The sequence below is a fragment of the Amphiura filiformis genome, chromosome 1 (genome assembly GCF_039555335.1).
Source record: "Amphiura filiformis chromosome 1, Afil_fr2py, whole genome shotgun sequence".
Lineage (NCBI taxonomy): Eukaryota > Metazoa > Echinodermata > Ophiuroidea > Amphilepidida > Amphiuridae > Amphiura > Amphiura filiformis.
In genome coordinates this window covers 78065542-78074313 of record NC_092628.1, presented here as the reverse complement: position 1 = coordinate 78074313, position 8772 = coordinate 78065542, and positions in this window count along the sequence as shown.

Here is an 8772-nt window from a genome sequence, read left to right as displayed (position 1 = left end):
AAATGACGTCCAGTTTAAAAAATGACGCCGAGAATGAAAAAAATGACGTCGAGAATGAAATGATAACGTCGAGTTTGAAAATACGACGTTGAGTTCAAAACGATGACGTTGAGATTGTAAAACCAACGCCGAGTTTGTAACGCCGAGTTTCTTCGCGTCCAGATTTTTTTCGCGTCCAGATTTTTTCGCGTCGAGAAGCGCCCTCTATAGTTTTTGATTGGCCATGTTGACATGGTCCAAATAGCTAGTCATTTTCAATATCTGTAATGGCGGAAATAAAAGAATATGGTGAGTGTGGCAAATCTTATGAGTGAGATTCAGAGGACAGACATTGATTCCGAGGTTAATTCCGTGGAACAACTAGGAAGAATATGGTAGAAGAGCATTTGTGTAATTAAGTTACGACCTTTCTAGTTACACTTGCCATAGTCAGTTCAATGGAATGACTCTTATGTCGTGTGAAATTTAACTAACCAGCATAACATGATATACAAGGTGTACCAGAAATACCCTGGTGAATGAATTTGGACATAAGTCAAGAAATAGGCATCGGAAAAAATGTAAAAAGCGGCGTTTAGCTCATTGTATTGTGCATCATATTATTATAATATTATTATGTACGCAAATTATATTTGATTCGGTTGACTGTTTGTGAAGAAATGAGCGATTAGGGCCTACTATAATCATGATATAATGCCCGCATCAATGCAATTTCCGGGGGGAAGTGACGCGTATGTAGGGCCATTAAGACTCCCCTTTTCAGCACCGCAGTCACCCAAAGACCCCATGCTCTGTCACACAAATACTCCTTATTTTTTCCTTTTGATCTGTCACCCAAAGACCCTTATACATGTATATCCATTTGAACAGCAACGAGTCATCTATCACTGATTTTGTTACTTATTTTGAAATAACAAAGCCATTTGAAGCCATTTAGAACTAGAAATTCAATTTTCGAGGGTCTCGTCCGAAGACCTTATTTTGAAAAAGGTCATTCTTAACCAATGCCCCGACTAATTTAGATCCAAACGGTCCGTCTGTCACCCAATGACCCCATATTTTGTACATTTTGATCTCACCAAATGCCAATATGTATGCTCTCACCCAATGACCCCATATTTTTATATTTTGGTCTCACCAAATGCCCCTTACTGTGAAAGTGTCAGCCCTACACCTATATACATTTCTTATTGAAGTGCCCCCCCCACCGCTTTTTCATACTGCTCACCCCTTCCTTATAAAGATTGTGTATCTCATTAAAGTTAGTCCTCTCATAATCCAACGGTGTTATGTTAATCCTGCTTTAAGCAGTCGCGGTGGAAGCATTAACATTTAGGGGGGCTAGGAGGGGACGAGCATTCCGGTTTCGCTGATGGGACTTTTTGTGCGCACGAAAATATTTCAATTTTGGACTATTTTAGCCCTAGATGAACGTGCGTTTTGCTATTTGATGGGTCATCGCGCACGAAGCGCGTACAATTGTGTAATTTTACCCATTTGGGCCCAAAAAAGGTGCTAAAAAGGAAGATGCACATGGGAATTATTAGGTACTTTGTTTCTTCTATTATGATTTTTAGGGGGACTGACGTGTTCAATGTGTTCTAGCCAATTTACAGTGTATAGTTGATACTGTGCAATGTTTTGTTTAAAACTTTTGCATTCATTATTCAGGACAATATTTAAAGTAACATTTTGTCCGGGAAAACTTTGATTATTTAAAGAACGAAAAGGATTTTACTAAAATATAAAGCCCATTGGCATGTACTTTGTTTGAATTTTTGATATTGGCAACCTTAATGATAATATAATAAGTTTATATTCATTATGAGCGATAATGAGAATGATGCCATCACTGCTCTTGCTAATTTCATTCATTCTGCTTAAAAACGTTCTTTAAACATGTTAAGTAATGATAGTTAATTTCTCATGTTCATAATAATATGTTGTATTCTCTATGTTCGATCATGTATTTTCATTTAATGTCTAGTTTGACTTATAGCTACACTGAAAAAAATAAAGGTGTCATTTTACACCACTAGAGGTGTCGCATATGGGTCCCCACATGAGCATGCTATGGTGTCATTTTGACAAGTATGTGGTGTAATCTTGACACCTTAAGAGTGTCATTTTGACAAGTATGTGGTGTAATCTTGACACCTTAATGGTGTCATGATTGACACCTTTAGGGTGTCAATTTAAATTGACACCATTGGGGTCTCGTCTCAGGACCCATTTTGAAAGGTGTCAAAATGACCCCTTCCAAGGGTTGGGAGACCAACTAAAGGTGTCATTTTAAATTGACACCACTGGGGTCTCGTCTCAGGACCCATTTTGAAAGGTGTCAAAATGACGCTTTCCAAGGGTTGAGAGACCAAGTAAAAGTGTCACGTTGGTTGATATGTGAAATCACACATTGTCAGGTATACTGTAGGGTTGTAGATACCACACTCAACTGTATGATGCTGAAAAAAATCAGACAAGAACAGAGTGATTAGACAATAACAGACTGCATGCTACTGTTGCTACATGGACCGTCGTGACTCAAGAGTCGTATGCCTACATGAACATTACATGTAGCATACTGCAGTTACTGTCCGTTTTCCTATACACAATACACAGTGCTCTCACCATTGAGCTGTGACCTCTACAAATCGTGCCACGTTAAAAGGATAGGCATTTGCCTAGTTAACGTCAATGTGTGAAAAATAACCGGCCAATATTAAAAGTACTCTCAAAAACTTTTAGCAAATATATTTTTCTAACATGACCTAAAATTACAGCTAGGTTAGATGTTCAGAAATATTCGTACTTTGGTAAAACAGTGAGTGAGGGCAAGGCATAGCTAGCCAAATCCCGTGTTAATTGAATGGAGATTTGACCGAAAATTTTGGTAAACGGACCGCTCACTTCTGAAGAATGCCACACGAAAACGGTACAAGCTACATTTAAAGTACTCTCTGTTCGATCATCATGATGAGTTTTTTAAATAGTATGCCGAAATTTGGTACTGTAGGTAATTGACAAAGGGTCGTACTTCGCTGATGAGTAAGTGACAGTGAACATGAAAATCAGGGCCCATAACCCAAGTTAGTAGCTAGTTAGTGGAGGCCGTCACGGGACTGATTATTGATTATTGAAGTGCCTTATTAATAGATACGCACGATTTAGGGCAAGAAAAAAAAACCGGGACACTTTTGGAGACATCATCATCATCATCATCATCATCATCATCATCATCATCATCATCATCATCATCATCATCATCATCGACATCATCATCATCACTTTCTACATTTTTTCTAAACAACATAGGGCCTACCGTTTTAATAAGATTTTTTTCTTGAAATGCATGTAACTATAATTATTGTTTAGAGCGTGATGAAATAAAACATCACGATTTTCATCACAAAACAAATATAATGCATAAGAAATCGTTTGTTTTAGAGCGTGATGATGAAATAAAACATCACGGTTTTCATCACGAAACAAAGTAATACATAAGAAATCGTTTGTTTTAAAACGTGATGAAATAAAACATCACGATTTTCATCACAAAACAAAGTAATAGGCCTACAAAAGAAATACATTTTTCGAGAGTGATTAAATAAAACATCACGATTTTCATCACGGAACAAAGTAATACATAAGACATCGTTTGTTTGATTGCAATCAACCGCGACAGTTCGTCTCACACACATAACAATGCACTGCGATCAAATAGGTTGATGACAACATTTGATTGAATGGACTGCACTGCGCCATGATTACGTGCACCGGTTCAAATCCTTTGTTTGGAGCCAATCAATAATTTCACGTACAGCCTCTATGCAAATTAGAGTTTACACACGCTGCAGCTGGGGTAATCGACCGAAGCTGGTTGCCGTTAGTGATCGAATGCATGAGCTTATTTGCTTTATTGAATCGATTTACTGGATTAATTTCCTGTTAACTGGGTTTAATGCCACAAAGGTCGAATCGGGCTTGCCATGGACCATAAGTGCATCATGGAATAAGCTTACTGGGCATACATGCAATTGATGGGGACTAAAAGTATACTATAACGCCGTAGTTTACACGTTTTCATGAATTTATACGAATACTGTATAATCTATAATATCCATATTTGTCATTGTACTTTTTTTTTTTTACCAAAAACATGAAATTAATGATAATACTCACATTTTAGACGGAACTCTCGATTTCACACGACCACTTCGCTGCGCAGACGATCAGTGCTATAAAATCAAAATACGCATGCGCACAGCACGGCAAGCTCAAATTAACACTCCAAAGGTGTCAAGCTTGTTGACACTGAAGAAGAGTATGTAGTAGAAGCACACTCCCTTGGGGTGTAGTGACATACTCCCTTGGAGTGTAATTGACATGTTCTACTACTGGAGTAATTCGGAGTGTCAAATGACACCCTTGAATACACTGCTGGCGTGTCAATTAACAACACACTGGTGTCAATGCATGTTGGTACTATTATCAAAACACTTTAAAGGTGTCAAATAACACCTCCAATCTTATGCGGTACTCAATTTCAGCATTTCATGGTGTCATTTTCAGTAGCTAAGTGTGTCAAAAAAAAATATACACGTGAAAAGTGTCATTTTACACCCCTATATTTTTTCAGTGTACTTATACCTGCTTTGTTTGGGTGATTGTCTATAAAATGCTGATTCTGATTCTGAATGAACTTTCTTTCAAACTTGAAATGAAGTGATTAATTCATGCGTTATGTAATCGCTAATTTATTCGCAATCATTCAACCGATTCAAGTAAAATCATCGTATTATATTGGGCTATACGCTGTTTTTTAAATATTTGGATTCTGATGCCTATTTCTCAACTTAGGTCCAGTTTTTTTTATTGTTCTGGGACACCCTGTACACTCCCCAGAGCCAATAGGTCAAACATGAATTATCACTCAAATTATTGTAACAGGTATAAATTTCATGTTTTGTCTTTATATGTTGCCTGCATACCCAATGTGTCTTTGTTAACCCATTTTGACCCTACCTGCTACCCATACCTAACATTACATCACTGACCTTGCCCATTTCCTGTCCTATCCTTGCAATTTGACCTGATAACCATCGTAACCCACCCCATACTATGTGCTTTTTCATGTGCTAGGCAGTTCTGCACTGACCTCCACCAAGTCAAGACCATGCTGGATTCAACCATAGATAATGAGACACTATCACTATCATGGACTTTAACAAACACGCATAGCAATTACCTACAATGAAACATGAACAATATACTGCCAATAATCACAGCTCAAGTGCTATCTTTATCATTGTTGTTTCTTTCAAATATGAATAATATTAGTAAATAATCAATAAATTGCATGGTTTATAATAATTACTAGTATTGAGATATAATATATACAGAAAGACTATAGAGGGCGCTTCTCGGCGCGAAAAAATCTGGACGCGAAAAAATTCTGGACGCGAAAAAACTCGTTACAAACTCGGCGTTGGTTTTACAATCTCAACGTCATCGTTTTGAACTCAACGTTGTATTTTACAACTCGACGTTATTATTTCATTCTCGACGTTATATCATTTCATTCTCGACGTTAATTTTTTATTCTCGGCGTCATTTTTTAAACTGGACGTCATTTTTTAAGTCTCGCCGTTTTTTGTCTTGTCTCGCGTGCCATATTATAGATGTAGAGATAATTTTGTTACATTATTTATGGCAAACTTGGTGAATTTTGAAGTTGTTTGGGCCAGTCCATGTCAAAACCTCAAAGGTGCACCATACCACCTCTTCATTTATTTTGTGTGGTGATAGATATTGATGAGATGTGAAAAACCTGAAATTTTGAACTTATAGTACTCCATATATTTCGTTTTGCTGCAGGAGCAACTTGAAATTGAGGGGGAATCATCAACTCTTGCTGCAAAATGAATTTCAATGTTTGGGGACCATGAGATTATAAGTTGCTTCCCAATAACCTTGGTTTATCAGTATTTTGAGAGTAAATTACGAGTAGAGGTCACAAATAATTACAAAACGTTTAATTTTCTGACCAATTTGGAAAGCTTGTTGAATCAGTTCTCAGCTTGACGACGAAGACCAAATTAAACCCCTCAATCGGGATGACTGTGCACTTTTGGTGCAATCCAAAGTCACCTCCGTGCAGTGACCGAATGTATAGCGCCTTCCCTATAACTCTTTTTGTCTGATACCGCGTGTTCAAACTTAACACGCTATATAAATTCATAGATCACATCTCACTTTATTTCATCACAGATCTGTCCAGATCTGTTTGTGGCCTTCCAGTTTATATAATCAACTACCAATTGATATTGCAATCATGTTATTAGATCAGTATAATCATTATAATCAAGGGACACTCCTTCTTGCATGGGATGTTGTTGTCAGCAAGACAAGATAATTTCTAAAACAAGTAAAGGGGATATCCCACTTACATGATAGGTGGTTTAGGTACAAAGGTAGTATTGTTCTGGAATACACAATACCTTGTTGAGCTCTCGAGATAAGATACTTCTTGGTACCCTTCTGCACTTTCGCGAAGAGTCATTTGAAGATTGCGGTTAGGAACGTAGTATGCAAGCAAATTAGAAATATATTCAGGGATTTCATCATGTCAAGCTTTATTAGCAATCCGTTTTTGAATTTGTAACCGATGCAATGTTTCAAGGAGAGGAGGAAACTCTACTTTGCGACCAACCGTGAAAATAACATACATTATCATACTGCAGTTACTGTCCGTTTTCCTATACACAATACACAGTGCTCTCACCATTGACGCGTGACCCCTACAAATGATCTATGTTGGAAGAATGGGCACTTGGCTAGTTAACATCACTGTGTGAAAAATAACCAGCCAATATGTTAGCTATTCTCCAAACTTCTAGCAAATATATTTCTCTAACATGACCTAAAATTACAGCTAGGTTAGATGTTCAGAAATAGTCGCACTTTTGTAAAATATGAGTGAGGGCAAGGCATAGCTAGCCAACTCCCCGTGTTAATTGAATGGAGATTTGACCGAAAATATTGGTATCGGACCGCTCACTTCTGAAGGATGCCACAAAAAAACGGTACAAGCTACATTTTAACTATTCTCTGGCAATCATCATGATGAGTTTCTTATATAGTATGCCGAAATTGGGTACTGTAGGTGATTGACAAATGGTCGCACTTTTCTGATAAATAAGTGACAGTGAACATGAAATATCAGCGCCCATAAACCCAAGTTAGTAGCTAGTTAGTGGAGGCCGTCACGGGACTGATTATTGATTATTGAAGTGCCTTATTAATAGATACGCACGATTTAGGGCAAGAAAAACAAACCGGGATACTTTTGGAGACATCATCATCATCATCATCATCATCATCATCATCATCATCATCATCATCATCATCATCATCGACATCATCATCATCATCACTTTCTACATTTTTTCTAAACAACATAGGGCCTACCGTTTTAATAAGATTTTTTTCTTGAAATGCATGTAATTATAATTATTGTTTAGAGCGTGATGAAATAAAACATCACGATTTTCATCACAAAACAAAGTAATAGGCCTACAAAGAAATACATTTTTCAAGAGTGATTGAATAAAACATCACGATTTTCATCACGGAACAAAGTAATACATAAGACATTGTTTGTTTGATTGCAATCAACCGCGACAGTTCGTCTCACACACATAACAATGCACTGCGATCAAATAGGTTGATGACAACATTTGATTGAATGGACTGCACTGCGCCATGATTACGTGCACCGGTTCAAATCCTTTGTTTGGAGCCAATCAATAATTTCACGTACAGCCTCTATGCAAATTAGAGTTTACACACGCTGCAGCTGGGGTAATCGACCGAAGCTTGTTGCCGTTAGTGATCGAATGCATGAGCTTATTTGCTTTACTGAATCGATTTACTGGATTAATTTCCTGTTAACTGGGTTTAATGCCACAAAGGTCGAATCGCCTTTGCCATGGACCATGACTGCATCATGTTTTTCAGTGAAATTCTGTTACCGGTTGAAAAATCAATGAAATAATTGATTACAGCCATCATGAATTTTTCTTCCGATCACAGATTTTCGTCTCCTAGTGGTACTTGTTACGCGTAGCACTGAAGATATTTGTCAGAAAGTTGAGTAAAACGGGAATTTCAATAAAACGAAGCGAGATGTTATCAAGGCTCTCATAGCATGGTGGCCGGAATAAATTTCAATGAACATTCGAATTCTTCACATGTTTGCCTGACTAGATAAATACGGCAGAGGAAAAACGTGCTATTCAAGAAATTAAAATTGAATGATTCACATCCTACCGGTCTCTGTTTCTTTATGAATACACACCTAAAGAAAATTCTTCTGATCCTAGCACCCAACGCTACAGAAAAATACAAGTTTATAGTATACTCACTGTAAAAGGAATAAGATTGACAAATGATTATCAGTTTGACCTTCTCCCGGACCTTCTGATCCATGCGGCGGAAATATTATATAAGTTATGGCACACTGACCAAAAATACGCAGATCAGGTAATGAAGTGAGATCAATTGTAGATTTCACATGAACAATTGGTAGTCAATTTGCTAGGGCCTTAGCGGGCATTTTGTCTCCATTGATGTGATGAACGGACCATATAATGTTCAAACTTGAAGCAGTTACCGGAGACCATATACCAGCAGAAGTCGTTATAATATAGACGTGATATAGAAGGAGAGATCATGAACTTGCAAGACGTCGTCTCTATTTTTTCTCAACAGGTA